This window comes from Ochotona curzoniae, unplaced genomic scaffold (genome assembly GCF_017591425.1).
Source record: "Ochotona curzoniae isolate NIBS_2020 unplaced genomic scaffold, NIBS_Ocur_1.0 scaffold_1852, whole genome shotgun sequence".
NCBI lineage: Eukaryota > Metazoa > Chordata > Mammalia > Lagomorpha > Ochotonidae > Ochotona > Ochotona curzoniae.
Window position 1 is genome coordinate 49440515 of NW_024467087.1, and position 23067 is coordinate 49463581.

The 23067-nt window shown below is 41.0% G+C and overlaps 1 protein-coding gene across 1 annotated transcript in view; it reads right to left on the reverse strand.

Annotated features, from left to right (window-relative positions):
* APOOL (apolipoprotein O like) overlaps positions 1–23067 on the reverse strand; it is an 82852-nt gene that overhangs the window by 57278 nt on the left and 2507 nt on the right. The gene's annotated exons all lie outside the window — the stretch shown is intronic.

Consider the following 23067-nt stretch of genomic DNA (forward strand, 5'->3'; position numbering starts at 1 on the left):
TCTGTTTCTCCTTCTCTCTGTAACTCTGTCTTTCAAATAGAAAAGAAATATTTTTTCTTAGATGACACTATTCTAACCCTGGTTCACTTCCAAAATGCCTGCAACAGGCAGGACAGAGCCAGATCAAACCCAAGATCTAGGAACTCAACCTGTTATCTCCCACATGGTTAGCAGGACCTGACAGCCTTCAGGTATGTACTACCAAGAAGCAAGAATGGCAAATGCAGCTGGGACTAATGTGCAAGCACTTTGGTGTGGGACGTGGGCATTCTTCACACAAAACATTTCCATATGTTACCATATTTATTTTTAATTTAAAAAAATTGGTGTGTCAGAGTTTCTAAGATGGCCGACCTTGGAAGGCTGGTGTAGCTGAGAGCGAGCAGAGGGACAGGGATGGGATTCAGCTAAGCAGAGAACAGAAGAAGAGAATTGCTGGGAACGGTGTCCGAAGTCCCCAGGAGCTGGTACGACCAAGGCAAGTGTCTCACAGGGGAAGAAAGCCACAAAGCATGCTCATGACCGTGATCTATAGCTGGTGTAGGTGAAAGCGGACGCCATCCAGGGCAAACAGAGATGTTGTCAAAAACTGGTGAGTCACGAATCGACAGAGGGAAAATCTCAACAGAACTTTTTGCCTACCCGTAAGAGACAAAGGGAGGCAGAGGGAACCTCGGGCAGGACACTAGTGAAAGAAAGCCAGGCTGAGAAAGCCACAGACACAGACCCAGGCAGCCTCTGCTGGAGGAAGGGATGATATTGGGGAGAGGGTAAACGGAGAGTGAACCATATGAGTCAGAGGCAGGCGGGGTGAAGCTGGAATCCACCAGCACCCAAGGGCTCTGATGCCTGAGTCTCCAAGAGACACACCCGAATTAACCTGAGAGGGTGACATGGAGTCCCTCAGGGGCAGAGGTTTCTGTCGGTCACAGAACAACATGAGTAGGAATACTAGGAATGAACAGGATTAGTATGCAGGTTGAGCAGCCGCCTGCCAGCCAGGCAGGAGCCATGTAGGCCACTGACAACGGATCTGCAAGTGCAGGGAGTGAACATAGCACTTGCCCATCGAAAGCGGAGGCAAGGTAGGGTGAGCTGCCTCAGAGCCAGGCAGTAAAGAGAGGAGATTGTGCCTGCTGATTGCACACTGAAAAAGCAGCAGGGATACTCTCACACCAGATGACCACCCAGCGAGCAGAAACCACGGAGGCACCAAGCAGCGAAGGTGTTTGCACATAGAGAAGAAGCTGGGAGGCACTTGCCCTGAGTGCAGAAGTAGCAGAATTATCCCCACCCGGGACTGGGAAAGGAGGGGACATTTAAGCGCCGAAAACAATGAAAGTTCCGGTTGTCCACAAGGTGGCAGCAGCTGATAAACATTTTGGTTGCTCAGCTGTGATGGGCGCATGACGTTTTAAAAGTATCCTCACAATCCACCTGCTACCTGAAAAAGGCAGGTCAAAGACATACCTTCACACCCACTCACAAGCAGGGTCACTGCATGTACATTTCTGCCTTAGTAACACACAGGTCATCAGATAGGCACAGCTGTCCCAGAAACCCCCAGCAACACATCCACAAAATGGATTAGGTTCCTAGACTCAAACCATCTACCAAAACTTAGCGAAGAAGCAATGGAAAACCTAAACAAACCTGTATCAGAGGCAGGGATTGGATCTATAAATAAAGCCCTCCCAACTAAGAAAAACCCAGGCCCAAACGGTTTCACTGCTGAATTCTACAAAGCATTCCAAACAGAGCTGACCTCAATCCTGTATAAACTCTTCAAAACAATAAAAGGGGAGGTAATTGTTCCGAACTCATTCTATGTTCATTGCAGCACAATCAATAATCACAAAAACATAGAAACAACCTAAATGCCCAAGAACAGAGGACTGGATAAAAAAAACTGTGGTTCATGTACTCTATGGAATAGTACTTAGCTACTAAAAAGAAATGAAATACAATTGTGGCCAAATGGGCCAAGCTGGAGACCATTATGCTAAGGGAAATGAGCCAATCCCAAAAGGTCAGATATCATATGTTTGCTCTAATGTAAGATAATATGCTCTCAAATCTAAGGATTTTACACATGAATTTTGCCTTATTGCATCTCTTAGTTATTTGTACCTTTTGTAGTAAGATCTTGTGATGTAATGCATTAATCAGTCATCCATAAGAGACTGATTATAATCAACTAAGATTGTCAATGTGCTTTTTATCACTGTTATTGCTACTGCCCACAAGTAACAATGATCTGGTCCTTATTAGTAACAGACGGGACACAGGCTCACATGTATTCCTACAGGAATACCACCCTAGCGGCACATTGATACCTTTGTTCTATGTTCGTCAACTTCATGGGAATGAAGTTTCACCATTTTTCCCCATAGTGGACTATGAAGTGCAGCAGAAATTAATATGTTCAAAGGTAGGAACAGAGAGAAGTAAGTCCTCATGCATGCTGCACAAGAATGGACTCACAGTGAAATGATTATCTCCTATGATGTTGGGAGACACCTCAGCGGCAGCATGATGGACTTGTGAAAATTCACGAAAGACATCTGCTGTGAGACTGGAGGGGAGAACCGTGGGGAGGGAGGGAACTTGGGAGGAGAAGGGAGACCCAAGTGCCTATCAAACTGTGTCAAAAAGCAATTAAAAATGCCCCCAAATGAATTACCTATTAAGTAAATTGATTAACTTTCTTCAAAGTTTTATGTTATTTATTTGAAAGACAGACTGACAAAGAGAGGGGGAGAAACAGATAAGAAAAGAGATCCTCAATTTAGTGGTTCACTTTCCCAAATGGCTACAATGGCTGGAGCTGTGCCAAACAAAAACCAGGAGCCTAGAATGCCATCTAGGCCTCCTGAGTGGGTGGCAGAAGTTCAAGGATTTGAACCATCATCCACTGCCTCCCAGGCACATTACCGGGAATTTGGATCGCAAGTGCAGTAGCAGGGATTCAAACAGGCCCTTAGGTGGCAGCCTTATCTGCTGACTCACAGCAGCAGCCAAGAGATTTATTTTGTTTTTTTGAGCAGATTTGGGAAAAACTGTCTTCTTTACAAGCTATACTTTTAAGGGTATAGTGTAATTCAGTTACCTAGAACTTACAGGCATCTAGAAGAGTTCTAACAAAAGCTCTAATCTCAAAGTCTCTTTGGTCAGATATCTGCCTCTCAACATCCAGCAACCAATCCAAAGGAAGAACCAAACAGCTGAGTATTACAGGCAAGGGCACTCCAAATGACTAGTTGTCTTACAGAAAGACAGGTTACAAATACAAACACCAAAAAAGTAAAAGCAGTAAAGAGGTAAGGCAGAAGTACACCATGGCTGGGAAAGGAACTAACCATACAGTTACCAATGGGAAACAAAACAGCCCTGTGTTCCGGTAGTATTAAGCTAACTGTGCCGTTCCTCATCAGAATGTCTGAAAATATAAGAGATCTTTGAAAACAGCGTGTTCAATGTTTGAGGAATTTTATTAAGTTCCAGGTGTTCTATAAAGTCTTTTTAAATCTCCACAATATTATATAATATCAGGTATTATGTAGGATGCTGCTGGCTGAAGTTTTGGATTGTCCAACTCAAACTAGCTTCAACAATGAAAAAAAAAAAATTTACTCCCCACACAACAGAACCCTAGAAGTAGTCCAAGCTTGAGGACTTCCTGATTCAGTGACTTGGGTTCTTGCATCTTTCTGCTCTATTACTCACATTATGAATGAGAGTGTTTCACACAGCAGTTAAGATGTGGTTTGGGACACCTATATTCCATATTAGAGTGCCTGGACTTGAGTTTCAGCGCCTCTACTTCTGATTTCAGCTTTGTGCTAAGGCACACTTCTAATGGCACCAGATGATGTCTCAGGTACTTCCATTTCTGGCACCCAAGTGGGAAATTAAGTCTGCATTTTGAATTCCTGGTTTTGACCTGGACCAGCCCTGGGTATTGTAGACATCTGGGGAGTGAACCAGGGAGGAGATGAAAGATATGTGCCTCTGTTTTTCAAATCAATTTTAAAAATGAATAAAAAATAGTGAATGTAACTTCAAATGGTGCAAAGTGCGAGGTATTAAACATTGAGGCCAGTGTGATAGCTCAACTAGCTAATCCTATGTCTATCAGTGCCAGCATCCTACATGGTCATTGGTTTGTGTCCCAACTGCTCTACTTCCCATCCAGCTCCCTGCTTGTGGCCTGGGAAAGCAACAGAGGATGGCCCAAAGCCTGGGACCCTGCACCACATAGGAGATGCAGAAGCTCCTGGTTTCTAGCTTCAGATCAGCTCAGCTCTGGTCATTGCAGACATTTGTGGAGTGAACCAATGGATGGAAGACCTTCTCACTATCTCACTGTTTTTCTCTCAGCAAAATCTGGCTTTCAAGTAAAAATAAATGATTAAAAAAGAAAATTACAGATTAAGAAACACTAAGAGAAAGTGGTGACCAGCAGAGTATCTTGAAACAAAATAATCTGAAGACGAATATGCTGATGACATAAACCCACTTTAATTTTAGTAAGAGAGGTGTAAGCAATTAACACTCATTGCATGCCTACAATACTTCAGAATGTATTTTAGCAGTGTAGAAAGCAGACTATTCTGAATGGGGTGGGCAACTAAAAGAACACAAGTCATCTGCAGTGACCTTTAGAAGGCAGAAAAACACTTGGAAAAAGGCCGCATTTGATTTACTAAGCATGTCACACTGCCCACAAAACTCAGAAACTGTATTTATTTCATTTCCTGTTTATGGGGGAAAAAGAGCAAATGACACCAGAAACCTTTTCAAAATTACTTTCTAAGGCTATTTCTGAGTTCAATATCAATTCAGGTTAAATATCTATATTTACATCTGCATGTTCAGAACAGTCAAAACATCTTACCATTGGCAAAACTAAAGACTTGAACACAATGAAGGATGAAGAAGAGATTTAGCTCTCTGGCTTAAGAATGATGGGAATTCACACTAAATGTAAGATTGAATTTTGTTCAAAATTACAGTTCTAGCATTTAAAAGGTCAATTTCAACTTAACCAGAACAAATAACTACCCAGTTTTGTGTGACTGTATTATTAAATAATACAGCATTAATGTTGAAGTATTCCAAGTACTGAGTACTTTAATTATGATGCTGTATAAAACAATAAAATTACTTTGGAAGTTTTGAATTCTTATCATTCAATAATTGTGATTTAATTATTGCTAAGCAACACTTAAAGTATTTAAAGTTTATCTTAGGTAAATAAAAATCTGGGAAGCACAAAATTAAGCATAAAAATGTATACAGGGAATACAATTATTTTAATAAACAGGTCCTTAAATCTTCCAGATTGGGGCTGGCATAGTGGGTTAAGACACCATCTACAATGTTAGCATTCCATATGGGTGCTGATTCAAGTCTCGGCTCTTCTGCTTCTGATCCAGCTTCCTGCTAATGCACCTGGGAAAGCAGCAGAAGACGGCTCCAGTACTTGGTTCCCTGCACCAACGTGGAAAACCTGGAAGAAGCTCCTAACATCCGGCTTCAGGCTGGCCCAGCCCTGGCCACTGTGGCCATTTGGGAATGAACCAGTGAATAGAAGATTTTTCTCTCTTTCCCTATCTCTCACTCTACCTTTCAAATAAATAAATTTTAAAAGATTCTACCAGAAATCATGCTGATCAAGGCAAACACACTAAATGTCAACAAAGACACACACACACACACACACACACACACACACATGAACATATGCATGCCATATTTACAAAAAATAATCACATATTTACCTTGTGGAGATATGGGAAAGCGATACTGAGAGTATTCTTCTTAAGAGACACTAATATTCTACTTAAACATGATTTTCAGACATGTCAGATTAGAATTAAGATGCTACACATTAGAACTACATGTAATTTACCTTTATAAAGCATTTCTTTGTTCTCTCAACTCCACAAGCAATATTATTTCTATGTCCTTTCTTATGTCTTGTGACATAACCAAGTTGTCTTTTCTAGCTCCCAAACACAGTAACTACATTCTTCCCTCATGCCCTCATTCATTCATTCCATTGTCCCCATTGCAATGACTTCCCCTTTTCCTGACACCAGCTGCTACACAGCAGGTACCCAGAAAAATCACTGCTGAAATAACACACTTAGATAAGCTCTGCCTTTCCCTGAAGGCCTAGCGCAAACCTCACCATGCCACTCAATATGAGGCATACAAATCAATAGCTTTCATTTTATATGCAAATCCAGTATTCAATAAAGGCACTTTTTAACAGTTCCTGGAAAATTAAGAGATCAATTTATTTTGGTGCAAAAAAAATTTTGAAATTGTACACTTGAGGGGTGTTCAGAATACTCATGGAAATGTATATTTATTATGAAAAAAATCTATGCATGTATTCCAGGAAAAAAATAAAGAATTATTTACCTTATTTGAAAAGCAGAGTTATAGAAAGGGGGGAAAAAGAGGGTTAGTGAAGAGAGAGAAAGCTGATTTTTCATCAACTGCTGCACTATCCAAAATGCAGAAATACCCAGGGCTGTGCCAAACTGAAGGTTGGAGCCTAGAAGTCCATCCAGGTCTCCCACAAGGGTGACTGGACCCAAGTACTTGGGCCATACTCCACTGCTTGCCCAGCCACATTAGCAGAGAGCTGCATATGAAGCAGAATAGTCAAGACTTAAACTAGCAGCACTCAAATGGGATCTCAGGCAGAGGCTTAACCAACTGTGCTACCTGCCAGGCCTTCAATTTTTTTTTAACCCAAATAAATTTCTTAGTTCTATTTTATGCAAACTTTTTAGCACCTGCAGATGTTATATTACTGTTTATCTTTTTTTTTTAAAAGGATGCAGCCTATTTTTCTGTTATCATGCAGATTCAATCTAAATAGTCATCTTTTCATATCCAAAGGACTTACTAAACTACAGAACTCAAAACTAAGTAATACAATGATCTACAGATTTAAATGAGGCTATATACATACAGAATCTAATAAATTATTTTATGTAGCATTTATTGAATACCCCCTTGTCCATACACAGCAAACAATTAAAGGTCTTAACCTAATACTATAAGACTACTTCAGCTTTTTCAAACTCTAATAAAAATGATAAACTATCTTTCCCCAAAATGTACTGACTTCCAAAAATTTCTTGCAGGACCCCAGACTCCCTGAAGCATTGGATGACCTAATCAACCTAGCGCCATCACAAATGAAATTTATCACAAATGATCATAGGATTGTTCTAAATGTCAACTATAAAAAAAAATTCTTAGTTAAAATAATGCGGTTGTTGCCATTATGTTATATTAAATAAATAATGTAAGACATTAATCTTTGAGCCCAGTCCGGGAACCCAGTGGTTAAAGTCCTCGCTTTGCATGTGCTGGGATCCCATACGGGTACCGGTTGGTGTCCAGTAGCCTTGCTTCCCATCTAGCTCCCTGTTTGTGGCCTGGGGAAGCAGTCCCAAAGACTTAGGACTCTGCACTCACATGGGAGACCTAGAGGAGGTTCCAGGCTACTGGCTTCAAATTGGCTCAGCTCAGCCATTGCAGCCACTTGGGGAGTGAAATCAGCAGATGTAAGACTTTCCTCTTTGTCTCTCCTTTCTGTATATCTGCCTTTCCAATAAAAATAAATAAATCTTTAAAAAAGATGTTAACTGATGTGTTTCTTTCTCCTAGAGGAAATATTACTTTATATACTTAATTTTTAAAGACTTTTTAAAAATGTCTCATTTTGTGAAAGCCAAGAGATCAAGCAGTAGAAGGGGTTGGAAAGAGATGAACAGAAGTTTCCCTTGCATAGTGACATCAGCATTAGAGAAGCTGTTCATGGGGAGATCTCATCACCACAGGGCTATTTATAAACTCTGAATCACTGCATTTGGGTAGGGAACAAAACGAAGTTACAGTCTGCTACCTGTACTAAACAAGAAAGTAGCATGCATACATCCCCAATTACTTCAATTTGTGTATTTTCTTTTCATCTCTTCCCCTACCTTTTCATTATTTTGCCCACAACTATCAGTACCAAATTGTTTTTTCAGTCCTCATTTCCTGTTTTTTCATCTTTCTTCCCAGTAATTCACCTTACAGCCACACGGGGAAAACTGTGACTGACTACATCAGTATCATTCTTTTGGGTTTTTTTTTAAAGGTTTATTTATTTATTGGAAAGTCAGATATATAGAGAGGAGGAGAGACAGAGAGGAAGATCTTCCATCCCATGATTCACTCCCCAAGTGAGCGCAACAGCCGATGCTGTGCCGATCCGAAGCCAAGATCTAGGAAATTCTTCTAGGTATCCCACACGGGTGCAGGGTCCCAAAGCTTTGGACTGTCCTGGACTGCTTTCCCAGGCCACAAGCAGGGAGCTGGATGGGAAGTGGAGCTGCTGGGATTAGAACCGGTGCCCATATGGGATCCCAGTGCGTTCAAGGCGAGGACTTTAGCCCCTAGGCCACGCCACCGGGCCCAGTATCATTCTTTATAGGGGATTTATTTTGTTTATACACCCTATATGCCCAAATGTGCAAATAGGAAAATACTATTGAAGAAAACAAACAAAAATGGCATAGCTATGCATCTCAAACATCAAGCACTAAATGAGAGAAACAGCAATGGGTGTGAAGATCAACTGCTCATTTTTAATAAGCAAATGATTATTAAACCTAACTTAAAAGGGTAAAAGTCAGACTGGTTTCAAGTTAAGGGCTTTGTATCTGGCTAGTATCAGAATTCAGCCTTGGGGACCAGAGAGTTTTGGTGTGTGGGTAAAACCGCTGCCTGAAATGTACCAGCCCCTTTTGGTGCCAGTTTGTATTCAAGCTTATCCAATTTTTTTAAGGGTCTATTATTTGTATTGGAAAGGCAGATTCACAGAGAGGAGAGACAGAAAAATCTTCCATCACCTGGTTCACTCTGCAAATGACCGCAAACGCCGGAACTTAGCCTATCCAAAGCCAGGAGACAGGAGCTTCTTCCAGGTATCCCACCTGGGTGCAGTATCCCAAGGCTTTGGGTCGTCCTCTACTGCTTTCCCAGGCCACAAGCAGGGAGCTGGATGGGAAGTGGAGTGGCTGAAGACGAACCATTGTCCATACACAATCCTGGCACCTTATAAGGGGAGGATTAGCCAACTGAGCCATTGTGCTGGGCCCCATCAGCTGTTCCATGTCTGATTCAGCTCCCTGCTGATTAATGGCCTAAGTAAAAGCAGCAGAAAACAGTCCACATGTTTGGGCTCCTGCCATCCACAAGAGAGACCCAGATGAAGCTCCTGGATTCAGCCTGGCCCAGCCCTGGCCATTGATGCCATTTGGGGAGTGAACCAACACATGATAGATCTCTCTCTTTCTCTTGTTCTCTAACTCTGCCTTTAACAATACATAAAGGGACACATGTTTTAAAAATAGAATATTTGCCTCAGAATGTAAAGGGGCCTTAAAGACTTTTACTCCTATGATATTAGAAATATCCTTTAAAATATGCGACCAACCATCTCCTCACTGCTCCCCCAATTTATACATGGCTCTTTCAGTGCCAGAAAAACTCTACTCAGAGAGGATTCTCTTTTTCTTTACAGTTCTATGATACTGTAAGGAGTGACTTGAATGGTGGCCCCAAGAACTGATGAGACCCCACCATCCTGGACACAGCCATCACCTTAAATACCTGCTTACATGGCACTACCTTAAATCACCCAGGTCTAAATCCTCTTAAAAGTCTCCTAAGTTCTGTGCCCTTTAGGCTTAAACTGTGTTCTCAGCCAATCCACTGGGCCACCTGGCAGCTCGACTCACCAATGCCCTGATACACTCATCCCTGGCAGAACTTACAGCAGAACTGCCAACCCACATACTCTGAATCCCTGCCTTTAGGCTTCAAAAATGCCCTTTGCCCTTCATTCCGGGCTGCCTGCCATCTCCTCTCTCCCTGATCCTGCTCTCCCCTGCTGCTACTCTCTGGAATAAAGAGCTCCTATGGCTCCCTCATTGTGCCTGGTATCTTAGCTTGGTGGCTAAAAACTAACAAAGGTCTGTAGATTCAATTGAAATATATGCCTGCATAATTTTCATTGGTCCTGTTTCTACTTCTTTGGATAATATAGAAAATATCCAAGCATTCTCCCACAAAAACACATCTTAATTTCACTTGTCTATACACTTGTGTCTTCTAGATTATTCCACAAAGATAATAAGGTTTCTGATAACAAATGCCACTAAACCCATCTTGTGCTTTAATGGAGATACTATTGCATTTTTCTTTTTTTTGGCTAAGACTGAAAGATTTTTTTTGGCTTCATTCTGGAGCTACTGCCTAAGAGCTATTTCTTGATAGCAACATTCAAGTCTTCCACAACAGTACACTGCTTCAAAGTAATCACCAGTGACTGACAGAGGATCTGTATTTATCAAGGTGCTTATTTTATTCAGAAAATAATGAGGGAGTGAATCTATAAGAGAATAAACTATCATTAAATCTATGAGAACAGCCAAGCCTATCTATCAACCTTGGTATTATTTATTACACTAGGATATGAACAGCAGATAATTGACTAAAAGATGAAAATTTATAAAACCTGCCTATATTTTCTTACAAAATTCTTGGAAAAATATTGAGGAACTGAAGTACAAATAACCCAACCATCAAAATCAAGTTACAAAAATGTACCATTCTGATTCAAGCTGCCCATGTCAGCACTTCAGTCTACTTCAAGGGATTGCAAATGCTGAGATCTAAATGAACGGACCTGTGGAAAAGTAATAGGTACAAAACAGCTGCCAAACTATAAAGTACTAGAGATTGTATCATGCCTTAATTTACACCCTAATCAGTAGGCCTTCCCTAGATCAATGAGAATGCTACTTTCACTCTCATAAATATAATTGTCATACTAGAATTTTACTCTCTTCAATCTGGATTATTCTTAAAAAAACGGTCCATAAGCCATGAAAACTATTTCACGCATCACAGCACAGGTTTTAAGTGAACAATCTGAGGATTAACCTCTGCATTCAAATTTCTAGCTCAGTGCTTCAATGATGAAGAAAAGATACCAACTTTATACATAACGGATATGGCAACCAAAGAAACACAGTCTGCTCTACAGTTTCAAAGATTATTTATGTTACAAAAAATATCATGAATAGCTAACCAGGAATCTAAAAAAGAAAGCAGAACAAGTTTAAGAACAAAGTATAAACAAGCATTTAACAAAAATTGATGTAGTACAATAGATTGCTATTGTACTTGTTTGAGATGTTCCCTGTCATGAGTAACGGGTTGTGTTCACCGGCATGAAGGATGTAAGATTTCAAATGAGGTCTGAAGACGGGGCCCAGCATTCATTGCCTGGTGGTTGAATCCTTGCCTTGCACCTGTTGGGATCCCATATGGGCACCAGTTCATGACCTGGCTGCTCAGGTCTCATCCAGCTCCCTGTTTTGGCCTGGGAGAGCAGTGGAGGATCATTTGGGGCCTTGGGACACTGAACCCACACGGGGAGCCCAAAGGAGGCTCCTAGCTCCTGGATTAGAATTGGCTCAGCTCCAGTCGTTGTGGCCACTTTCGGGGATGGACCAGTAGACAGATGATCTTTCTCTCTGTCTCTCTTCTCTGTAAATCTGACTTTCCAATAAAAATAAAAAAATCTTAAAGAAAAAATGAGGTATGAAGAATAGAGGAAATATGACATTAGCTATTGAGAATATAAGGTTTCTTCCAAAACAAAATAACAGCATCTAGCAGTTACTGGACATTTGTAATAGCCCGAGTATACTGTTGTTTACATAATAATTCTATGCATATTTTCTAATATTCATACAAAAACCTGGAGAAAAACAAGTACTATTCTTACCTTCATCATTCAGATAAAACTAAGGTTTAGACAGATTAAATGATCTACTGAAAGTGATACAGCAGGAAACTTCTCTCACATGAGTCTAAGGAGACGTGTGTGATTATTCATAACAGGAAAAACTATCTGGAGAAATTATAATATCCATTAAAAGACTGGAAAAATATTCTGTCTTCACACAACATTATACAGCAATGAAAAGGAAATTAACTACAGGCATAATTATAAAGATGTATAAGCACAAATATCAACAATGGACAAAAACAAGTTGCAAAGAACTATAAATGGCATATTAAATGTACATAAAACTAACATCCTACAAAACAATAGTATATAAAATTTAGGGCTGTATGCATGTATAGTAAAAATCTAAAACCATGCAGAGCCACATTACAGAATAGTCAGGACAATGGCTGAATGCAGTCAGGGCTGAAAGTATACAGCAAAGGTTTTGATTGCATTTGAAGTGTTCACTGCTTTGTTAATACCTTCCTGTATGTTTGCACTATTTTGCATTAAGTTTTTAAAATCATAAATCATCTTGAGATTTGTTCCCATTGCCTTCAAAATGAATTCCCAACTTAGCATTCAAACACCACACCAATTTGCTTTGTTTCTAATGCAATTTTTTCTTAAAGCATGCTCAAATTAAATTTTCTGATTTAGCCAGTCTAACTCCCTTTAGTTCCTGAAATGCAGCACAACAATTTGTTCTACTTAAAGCCACTGATGGTAACCCAACTTCTTCGTTTGTTAAAATCTATACAGTCTATACTCTAAAAAGTATAAAATGTTTATGAGAGCACCTACTATATAGGTCACTTTTTATTTGAGTTGTGAAGGACTTATATACTTATCATAATATTTAAATACATGTTATCTTATACTGTCATCCATTTCTTTGCCAACAAACCTCTAAGATCCTTTACAGCAGAAACAATATCACAGAATCCTTTCGGTATTCATGTGTAATAAACATTTTTAAGCTATTGAACAGAATTTGAGGCATTATATTCACCAAGATTCCGTAGATAATTCAGTATTAATGCAATAAAAAATTCTCATAGAGAAGTAATAGAGATAGCCAATAGAAGAAAACTCACTGCACCCTATCTGAGAGTGATGTTAAAGATATAATCCTAAACTATTAACTGCATGTCACAATTTGAAGACAGAGAAGCTGCAGAGTGAATATCATGATTAAAATACAGAATAGATCACAAAAGACTACTTCCTTTAACAGTACATGTTGGAGATTTTAGCATTAGGAGTTACGTTTTACTATAACAATAAGGGATCTTCTAAATAAAAACCTAAAAGAAAAAGGGAGCCTTACAGTTTCAAAAGAAGGTGAGAGGTATAATTTACTAATTCTGTGTCAGAGCTGCCAAAGGTATTCTTTTTCATATATATTTAGCTTTTGTAGTTTCTACATGCACTGTGATTCTCACCTCTACTCATCCTTAAACAGCCTTTTCCTGTGGATGTTCTCTAAATTTTTCTCTTGTTTTTCAGGAGTTTGCCAATGACTTGTATAGGAGAGTGGAAAGTGAAGTGTGTAAGGTATATGTGGTTTTTAGCCTAAGTAGTCTTGCTTTACTGGCATTACCACATCCCCCATCACAGAGAAGCCTGAAACATAAAATGGTCTCATAGGAGGGTTTCCCTCTGTCTCAGGAAAAAGGAAGTACAGTGAGTCTGATCTCTGTTATAAATACCTGGAACCTTCATCTCAGGATTCCCAGACTCCTCCAAGGCTTAGTCCAGCTGACCTGGTTGCTAGTGCTTCCCTTACCATCCCTGCCATGACTGCCTCCACCACAATCTCCAGCGGTTTGCCACTGTGTGTCCTTTTAGTGTGTTACTGAATTCAGTTTACCATTCTATATCTATATTTGTCCTATAATGTGACTATTAATCCAGTTGATACTGTGTCATTTTTTTTTTTCACTTCTAACTGGATGATTTCAAAAGCTTTACTGTCAAGTTCAGATTGGTTTGGTCTACTTGATTGAGTTTGTTGTTAAAGCTTCATAGCACATTTTTTCATTTCATTTGCATTCATTACGTTGTTTGGTTCTTTTTCTTTCTTTTTTTTCTCTCTTTTTCCATGCACTTATTTGAGAGGCAGAAAGACAGAGAGCTCACATCTGCTGGTTCACTCCCCAAATGGCCACAACCAACAGCCCCTATATGGAAGCCTAGAGCAGGAGCTGAGAATTCAATCTGGATCTCCCGAGTGGATGGCAGAGACTCAAGTACACCTACTGCTGTCTCCCTGGGTACACCTTAGCAGGAAGCTGGAGAAAGAACCAGATATGGGGCTCAAACTCAGGCACTCCTATAAGAAATAATGGAATGCATTTGCCCTCTTAGATAATGTCTCTGTTGACAATCTCATTTTGTTCATTTATTGTTCTGAGTTCACTGAGTTATCTATGTTCTCCTGTATCTTTTTAAGCTTTCTTAAAATAATTATTTTAAAAGCAACTGAAACTACATGTTGTCTACAAGAAACTGACTCCATAAAGATATGGAAGGATTAAAGAAACATGTATGTGCATTTGACATAATGGCTAAAAACACTGCTTATTACTAGAGTGCTGGATTCAAGTCTGATTTCCTCTTTCTGCTATCTGCACACAAGGAACCAGAAAACAGTGGCTTAGTTAGGCCCCTGCCACCCATTAAGCATACTCCAACTGAGTTCCTATCCCCTCACTTTGGTCTGACCCATTCCTAGCTATTAGAAGCATTTTGGGAGGTGAGCCAGAAGACATGAGATAACCCTCCATCTCTGCCTTTCAAACACAACAAAACGAGGTTAATAATAATAATTTAAAAGAATAAATGGCTAAAGAAAAAATAATCATTTAGAATTATTTCTCATGTAATCATAAATCTCTATTTGTTCCATGTTACCCACTGGATAATTATATTGATCCTTTGACAGTATCAAATTTCCTTGTTTCTGGGTGCCTGTGCACAGGTTTCTGGTGGCCTTATGTTGATGTGAGTGCAGGTGAGGGGGCAGTCATCTTTTATTACCTTCACAAACTCGGCTTAGTAGGAAAAGATGTTCTTTAGGTAGCTGGAGCAGCACCAGTTAAGTGCGGTATAGTGCCAACAGTCTTGAGAACAGTATAGCAGCATGGTCTTTGTGCAGCTTTGTAAGCTGAAGCTAATGTTTTCAAAGATCACAGTAGTCCTTGGAAGTCAATTCTGTAGTTTTCTGCAGTGGTTATACTGGCCAAGGCCATTTGGAATCCTTGATTTTGCTAGCTTCTTGGTTACTCTTGTTCTTTTTTTTTTCCCCCAGAGGTGGATGTTTTAGCAAGGTGACTCTTGGCACTCACAGAGTTACAGCAGTACTGGGATCACTGGAGTGCTTGTTGGCACTATGGTTTGAATGATGGCCTAAAATCATAGTGAAGAACCTGGCAGTCAAGATGCTCCTATGAAAATGAGGTGATGTTTTTCAAAAATGTTACTAATGTGTCAGGTCTTTGCTATCAAGAATAGGATCAGTGCCTTTCTAAGAGTTAAAAGTAGCATTCCCACTACTTCCAAGTGAGGACTTGACAAGAAGACACCATTTTTACAGCAGAAAGCCTCATCAGATACCTAACCTTTTGGCACCTGACCTTGGACTACATAGCCTCCATAAACTGTAAGCAATAAATGTAAATGTTCATAAACTATTCAGCCTACGATAATTTGTTAAAGCTGCTCAAATGGACTCAAACAGGAGAGGTAGTATTACTGCTTACAGTGCAGGCATTCAGAGCAACAGCAGATCTGGGAATATGTAGTTAGCAGTGAATGAAACTGTCACAGCACCCAGGAACAGAGACACAGATACATCTTCTGTGGCACTAGCCCTAGTGACCAATACTTAAACTTCACCTTATCTCCAGAACCCAGGCCTCTGTTACACTCTGTGCTGATTTCATATCACATACCCAGAAAGGTACGTGGCCCTACACTCTGTTAACAATCTACACAATTCTGCTTTCTGGGTATGTGATATGAAATCAGCACAGATCTAGCAATGACAGAGTGTAACAGAGGCCTGGGCTCTGGAGATGGGATGCAGCTAATAGCACAGCCAACAGGGATAAACAACATGCAGCTACAACTGAGAACTAAGAGAATGGAGGACATATCAGTCACAGTGCAATATTTGCTATGACTTGGGCTGCAAAATACAGGGTCCACAGCAGTGGCAGTGTGATCCCAGTGATGGTAAGTCAAAGCCTTGGTTACAGATCCCGGAGCCAGGGAAGAGAGCTGTGGCAATGCTGATTTAGAACTTGAAGCAGGGTACAAAACAATGATTAGTCTAGCCAATCAAAACACTAACTACTCAGAGAATCAGCTAGATGGTAGAATGTGGTTCTCTTAGCACTAGTTTCCCAGTAGAAACACTAACAACTTCTAAAATACCTTCAGAAGAACTAAAGAAATCCAGTAAGAGATCACACAGCCTCAGAATATACCACAGAATTAAGAAGAAATGTATTGAAGAGGGCAGGAAAGACAATTTTTCTTTACCTGTATTACTCTTCTCCCACTCCCAGATAGCACAACATAGAGAAATAGCCTCCACATGGGAAATACAAGAAGGAAGTCATGACCAGATTTTGCCTGACTCTAGCACCAGGTTTGCTTCAGTAAAGCTAAGTAGTGTACATGGCCAATTTCCTGAGCTTCCTGGGTCTACCTTAAGCTTCAGACCTGTGCCCCCAATTCAGTCTCCAGGCAGTTCCATCCCCAAGCTGGCATTAATGGCTTTAAACTCTGGACTTTTCTCAGTGCCAGGCTAGTTCCAGCAGTCACTGGCTTGGGAACAGCCCCAGCATCAAGTTTGGACCCCTCAACAGGTTGCAGGTCTACATAAGCAGTAGGCTAACTGTTACAGTCAGTCATCAAGTTGGCCCCTGTGGATACAGGCCCCAGATACAACCAGCACCAAACTAGTGCCCTTAGCCTCAGACCCCAGGTTAACTTGAGAACTGAGCCTCAAGCCCAGACTAGCACCAGAAAAGGCCCAACAGACCCAGATTGCAGGTCTTATCTTGTCAACTCAATCACCATATCTCCTCCATTGCCCAACTGACATCTTCAGCCCTGGACTTCAAGTCTAATACATTTCCAAACCATTGCTACAGAATTGCGGTACAGTTCTACCCTTAGATCAGGCCAGTCTGAGCAGCTCTGGCCTTGAGACCACTCCTAATCCCTAGCTGGCATCCATAGCCCAATCTTCTGGTCCTCTCTAGCATCACTCTGACCCCACTGAATCAGACACCAGGCCAGCCCTTGTACACACAGGATCTAAACCTATTAGCATTGAGCCAACAACTTTAGCTCTATGTTTCCAATCCACTACCTCAACATGTGAGTTGCCCTAGTATATACCACCAGACCTCAGCACTAGAGCTCTCCGCAAGGATCCAGGCTCTAGGACTGCCCCCTGGTTCCCAAGTCCCAGTCTAGTATCTAGACTCCCCAAACCGAGACCAGCTTTTGAGGGTATAGACTCCAGCAGAGCATCTATATACCAGGATCCAATTAGCATAAGCAGACCCAGGCTCCACATACTATGCCCAACCAAGGATCTAGGCACCAAATCAGGATCCATGTTTCCAGGTTCCAGACCAAATCCATTTAGAAACAAGCTCCATGTCAGTCCCAGCAGAAGGACAGCCTCAGGCTTAGGCCGCCCCTTCAGGTCCCAATTCCACTCCAGAAGACCCCGGTCCCAGACTATACACTACAGAACTGAGGCTCTGAGACAAGACCAACCCTGAGAACTCAAGCTCCAGAGCCACCCCAAGCGGTCTCAAGTACCAGGCACAACCTAATGTCAGGCCAACTCCCATGGACTCATCTCCAGGCCCATCTAAGTAGGTCCAGGTAACAGGTTCCAAATGAGCAATCTAACATTTTACCTCAAGGAATTATAAAGTTGAACAAGCAAAAAAAGTTCAAAGTTAACAGAATGAAGAACATGAAGAAGATACAAGCAAATATAAATAAAACAAAGACTAGAGAAACAACAGAAAAGATCAGTAAAACTAAGAGTTAGGGGGTCAGCTTTGTGGTACAGTGGATTACATCACTATCTTCATTCTGTATGAGCAGAGATTGGAGTTCTGGCTCTTTTAGCTTAAATCAAGTTCCCTGATAATGTACTTGAGAAGGCAGTGGAAGATGGTCAAGTACTTGGGCCCCTGTGGCCACAGTAGGAAACCTGGATAGAGTCCCAATATCCTGGCTCCTAGCTTCAACAGGGGTTGCAGAGATTTAAGGAGTGAACCAGCAGATTGAAGATCTGTCTGTCCCTCTCTGTAACGCCTTCAAATAAATAAATAAATCTTTAAAAGAAAAATTTTAAAAAATAAGTTGGCTTTCTGAGAAGATGAGAAATACTGACAAGTTTTAGCTAGACTAGGTAATAAAAAAGAAGACTCAAAAATGCAATGAGAAATGAGAGAAGAGACATTTACAACCAATAACACAGAAACAAAAAGGATTATAAGAAACTACTACGAGAGCCGGGCAGTTGGTGAAGCAGTTAGACCTCCCTTGGGATGCCCAAATCCCAAATCAGAGTCCCTGATTCAAGCCTTGAATCCTCCACTTCAACTTCCAGCTACTGGCTAATGTGGACACTGGAAGGCAGCAGACTATATAAGTTAAGTGCTTGAGTTCTTGAAATCCACATGAGAGACTGAGACTGAGTCCCAGGCTCCTCCCTTCAGCTGGTGGGGGTATCTGAGAAGTGAACCAGCACATGGAAGATCAAGTTCCCCTTGCTTTCGTCTTCACCCTCACCCCTGCCCCTGCCGGTACCATTTCCCTCTATGTCTCTTCTCCTGCCTTTCAGAAAATATGAAATAACAAAAAATTTTCAAAGACTACTGTGCATAGTAAGAGATAGCCTGGAAGAAATAAATTCCCCTAGATACACAGAAACTATTACAACTGAATTATTTCACTTATATGTGAAATCTAAAAAAGTTGAACACATATAAACAGAGAGTAGAATAATAAGTACCAGGGGAAAAAAGGATGGGAGAAAGGGGAGAATGCTGGCCAAAGGATACAATCTCAATTATGACATGAATAACTTCAGGAGGTCTAATATGCAGCTTAGTGAAGTTACATGTGTAAACTCTTTGGTAGTCATTTCACAAAATATAACAAATCATATTTTAATGCCTATATTTTATAGCCTATATTCCTACTGAACGACAATCTTTTTTTTTCCTTTTTTTTATAGATTATTTATTTGAAAGTCAGAGTTACAGATACAGAGAAATCTTTCATTAGCTGTTTCACTCCCCAGATGGCCAGAACAAGTAGGGTTGAGCCAGACTGAAGCTAAAGAGCCAGAAGCTCCCCATGTGGTTGGTCAGAGGGGCCCCAGCACTTGAGCCACTGTCAGCTGCTCTTCTCAGGCCATTAGCACAGAGCTGGATTGGAAACAGAGCAGCTGAAGCTTAAACCAGCTCTCAAATGGATGGAACACAAGCAGCAGTTTTACCTGATATACCACAATGCTGGCCCCAGTTTTTACTTACTAGTTGAATCCCATTTAGTGAAGCATTAAAGCCTTTCACTATACTGTAAATTAAAAAAATGTTATCTCCAGGCCCAGCGCGGTGGCGCAAGTGGTTAAAGGTCCTCGCCTTGCACGCCCAGGATCCCATATGGGCGCCGGTTCTATTCCAGCAGCCCCGCTTCCCTTCCAGCTCCCTGCCTGTGGCCTGGGAAAGCAGTCGAGGACGGCCCAAAGCTTTGGGACCCTGCACCCGCGTGGGAGACCGACCCGGAAGAGTCTCCTGGCGGCTGTTGCGCTTACTTGGGGAGTGAATCATCGGACGGAAGATCTTCCTCTCTGTCTCTCCTCTCTGTATATCCGCCTTTCCAATAAGAAAATAATAAAAATAAATCTTTAAAAAAAATGTTATCACCAAGATTAAGGAAGAGAAAGGAAGGAAGGGAAGGCAGGGTGGGGGAAGAAGGAGGAAGGTAGAAAAGGCAGTATTTCATTCCTAAAATTGTAATTTATAAACAACATGGAATCTATTCTCTTTGCAATAATTATCACATTAACATGAGAACTGTACTGTAGGAATCACCATGCATTTGCTGTGTTCCTGAGAATCTAATGTATTAATCATAAATTCCTTAAAGAACAAATATTTTTTTAAATTTTGCTAGACTACAATGTTATTTCTCAGTTAGACCTCAATAAATTGGGGGGGGGGAGAGAGAAAAATTCCCAGAGAGTCACACACCTTCCCCCTCTACATGAAAACCCTAAATTTATCATTTACCCAAAAACTACTAATAGCTACAAATCACAAACTCAAGTGTCTAGCTAGCTTTTCAATATCATAAGTAAATATCTAACACAAGATACTTAGGGGAAAAAAAAAAGTTCGTTTCAGCTCATAGTTTTGGAAGTTCTCAATTTCACACAGGGCAGGTCCCCCTTTGGTTCAGCCGTCCGATGAGGCCAAAGGGCAGCAACAGCAGACTGTGTGGAGGATCTCAAGGCAAGTCAGGAAGCAGAAAGAACAACTAGCTCCAACTCAAGTTTTGCAACACCCCTTAGGAGGGAATTACCTGCTGCGACCACACTCGCAGCAACCTCAGGACCTGCCATTAGGTCCACCTCCTTGATTATAACTGGATTAAGTTCTCCACTTGGCAATTTTAGGATTTAATCATCTGCATGAGTTGAACAACTAAGAAATATTTGAACCATAGTACTCAGCAACTTCTTTTCCGTACTACCACCTATTATGGCAACATAGATTTCATTACTGATCTACTCCTTTTCTTGAGTTTGCTTGGCAGACCTATAGAGAGCATTCACTCCCCCAAAGACCTGCAACAGCTATGGTTGGGCCTAAGCCAGGAGCCAGGAACTCCATCAGGCTATCCCATGTTGATGGTAGGAAACTCAGCATTTCAGATATCACTCACTGTCTTTTAGTGTGTATTAGCAGGAAGCTAGATGGGAAGGGATGTGATTCAATCTCAGGCACTACACTATGGTATGCAGTGTCCCAAGTAGCATCTTAGCCTGCAGTGCCACTACAACAGTACCTAATCCTGATCACTGAGGGTATAAAATTACCTACATTAGAAGACTTTTTTCTGAGAATTAAATAAAATGCATCAGAAGTCTGACACAGTGCTCAATAAATAGTAGCCACATTTTTATATCAAATTGTATTATAGGGCCCGGCGCTGTGGCCTAGCAGCTAAAGTCCTCACCTTGAACGCGCCTGGGATCCCATATGGGCACTGGTTCTAATCCTGGCAGCTCCGCTTCCCATCCAGCTCCCTGCTTATAACCTTGGAGAGCAGTTGAGGATGGCCCAAAGCCTTGGGACCCTGCACCTGCGTGGGAGACCGGAGGAGATTCCTGGTTCCCAGCTTTGGATCGGCGCAGCACCGGCTGTTGTGCTCACTAGGGGAGTGAGTCATCGGACGGAGGATCTTCCTCTCTATCTCTCCTCCTCTCTGTATATCTGACTTTGTAATAAAAATAAATAAATCTTTAAAAAAAAGAATTGTATTATAAACAAATTTGCTTTCAACCTGTGATACTAATGAAGAATGGCATTTGTCTGAAACACTCCACTCCTCCCAAACCTTTCAAATGAAAGGTAGTCCTCTCTCCAGCCATTCCACCCAATTCAAGCAGTCAGGAAAAGTGCTCAGTAGACTAAGTTAACTGTCTTTAGTTGCCCAGCAAACTGCCTGACTCGCCCCTATCTTACTTCTCATTAATACTTTCCGAGGCTTCAATAATAATGCACAATGTTCTTTTGGTACCTTGGCCTCACAAAAGCCTTCTTACAGCCCAAGTTCTCCAATAATCTTACCCAATAATCTTACCCACGTCTATCTCTCACCTCCAAGATACTAAAACTCCAAAATTTATCTGACTAAAAATTGAATGTTTTTTTTTTTTTTGCCTCTCTTACTCTAAATTTGCTCTTCTTTCTCACTTTCACACTATGCTCCTCAATTTCCAAACAGCCAAGGTTATAACTTCTACCTTCCATATCATTATCCAGTCTGCACAACTATTTGGATAAACTCCCTGGCTCTTCTATCATTCCCACCAAGCCCCTCTAGGCTGTGGACATTGCTAGAGAAACAATGGTGGATCCAAACCATATGGACCCTCATTTCTCAGCAATTTTTTCATTCAATGTCTACAGACCCTTACTGAATTTCCTACACTCCATTTCCATGCTTAAAGGCTCATCTACTTTTTCCTCTTTCGGTAGACAACCTAATACTTAGAAGGCAAAGACATTCAAGTGAGCTCCCTTAATTTCCTTCCTTTGTTCTTCAGAATCTCTCTGTCTTTACCTTTCATCTCCACCAGTTCTGGCCTCCAAAGCTCAGGGCATCTCCTCTCTGCCAAAGATAATCTTCCTATTTTTCCTCTTGATTTTACTACTTCTTTATGAAATATGGTTAAAAGTCTAGGCTCGAAACTCAGACCATGTGATTTCAGATCTAGCTCTACCACTTGCTATTGTGTTACACTACCTTTCTAAGCCTCGGTTTGCTTACTATAAAGAATAATTGCAATACCTACTCATAGTACTACTGTGAAACAGACAAAAAGGCAACATAAATCACTCAGCAAAATGCACAGCACATAACAAAATAGCTATCGTTGCTATTACCGTTTGTTTTTTTAAAAATATATATTTATTCTTATTTGAAAGACAGAATTACCAAAAGGAGAGCCAAAGAGAAAAATCTTCCATCCACTGGTGCACCCCCCAAATGACCACAAGTTGGAGCTAAGCTGACCTGAAGCCAGGAGCCAGCAACGTCTTCCAGATCTAACATTGTAGGTGCAAGATCCCAAGGACTTCAGGCATCCTCCACTGCTTTTCCGGGCCATAAGCAAGGAGCTGGATTGGAAGTAGAGTAGCCGAGACACAAACTGATGCCCATATGGAATGCCGGCATTGAAAGGGGGAGACTGAGCAACTGAGCAACTGCACTAGCATGAACCAGCAGATGGGAGCTCTCTGCCTGTACCTCTCTTCTCCGAATAAATTTTAAAAGAAACTTTTCTGGAATTTGCTACACCTATTCCAAGATTTCTTTCCTTCTTTCTACCATCAAACTTCTCTAATATA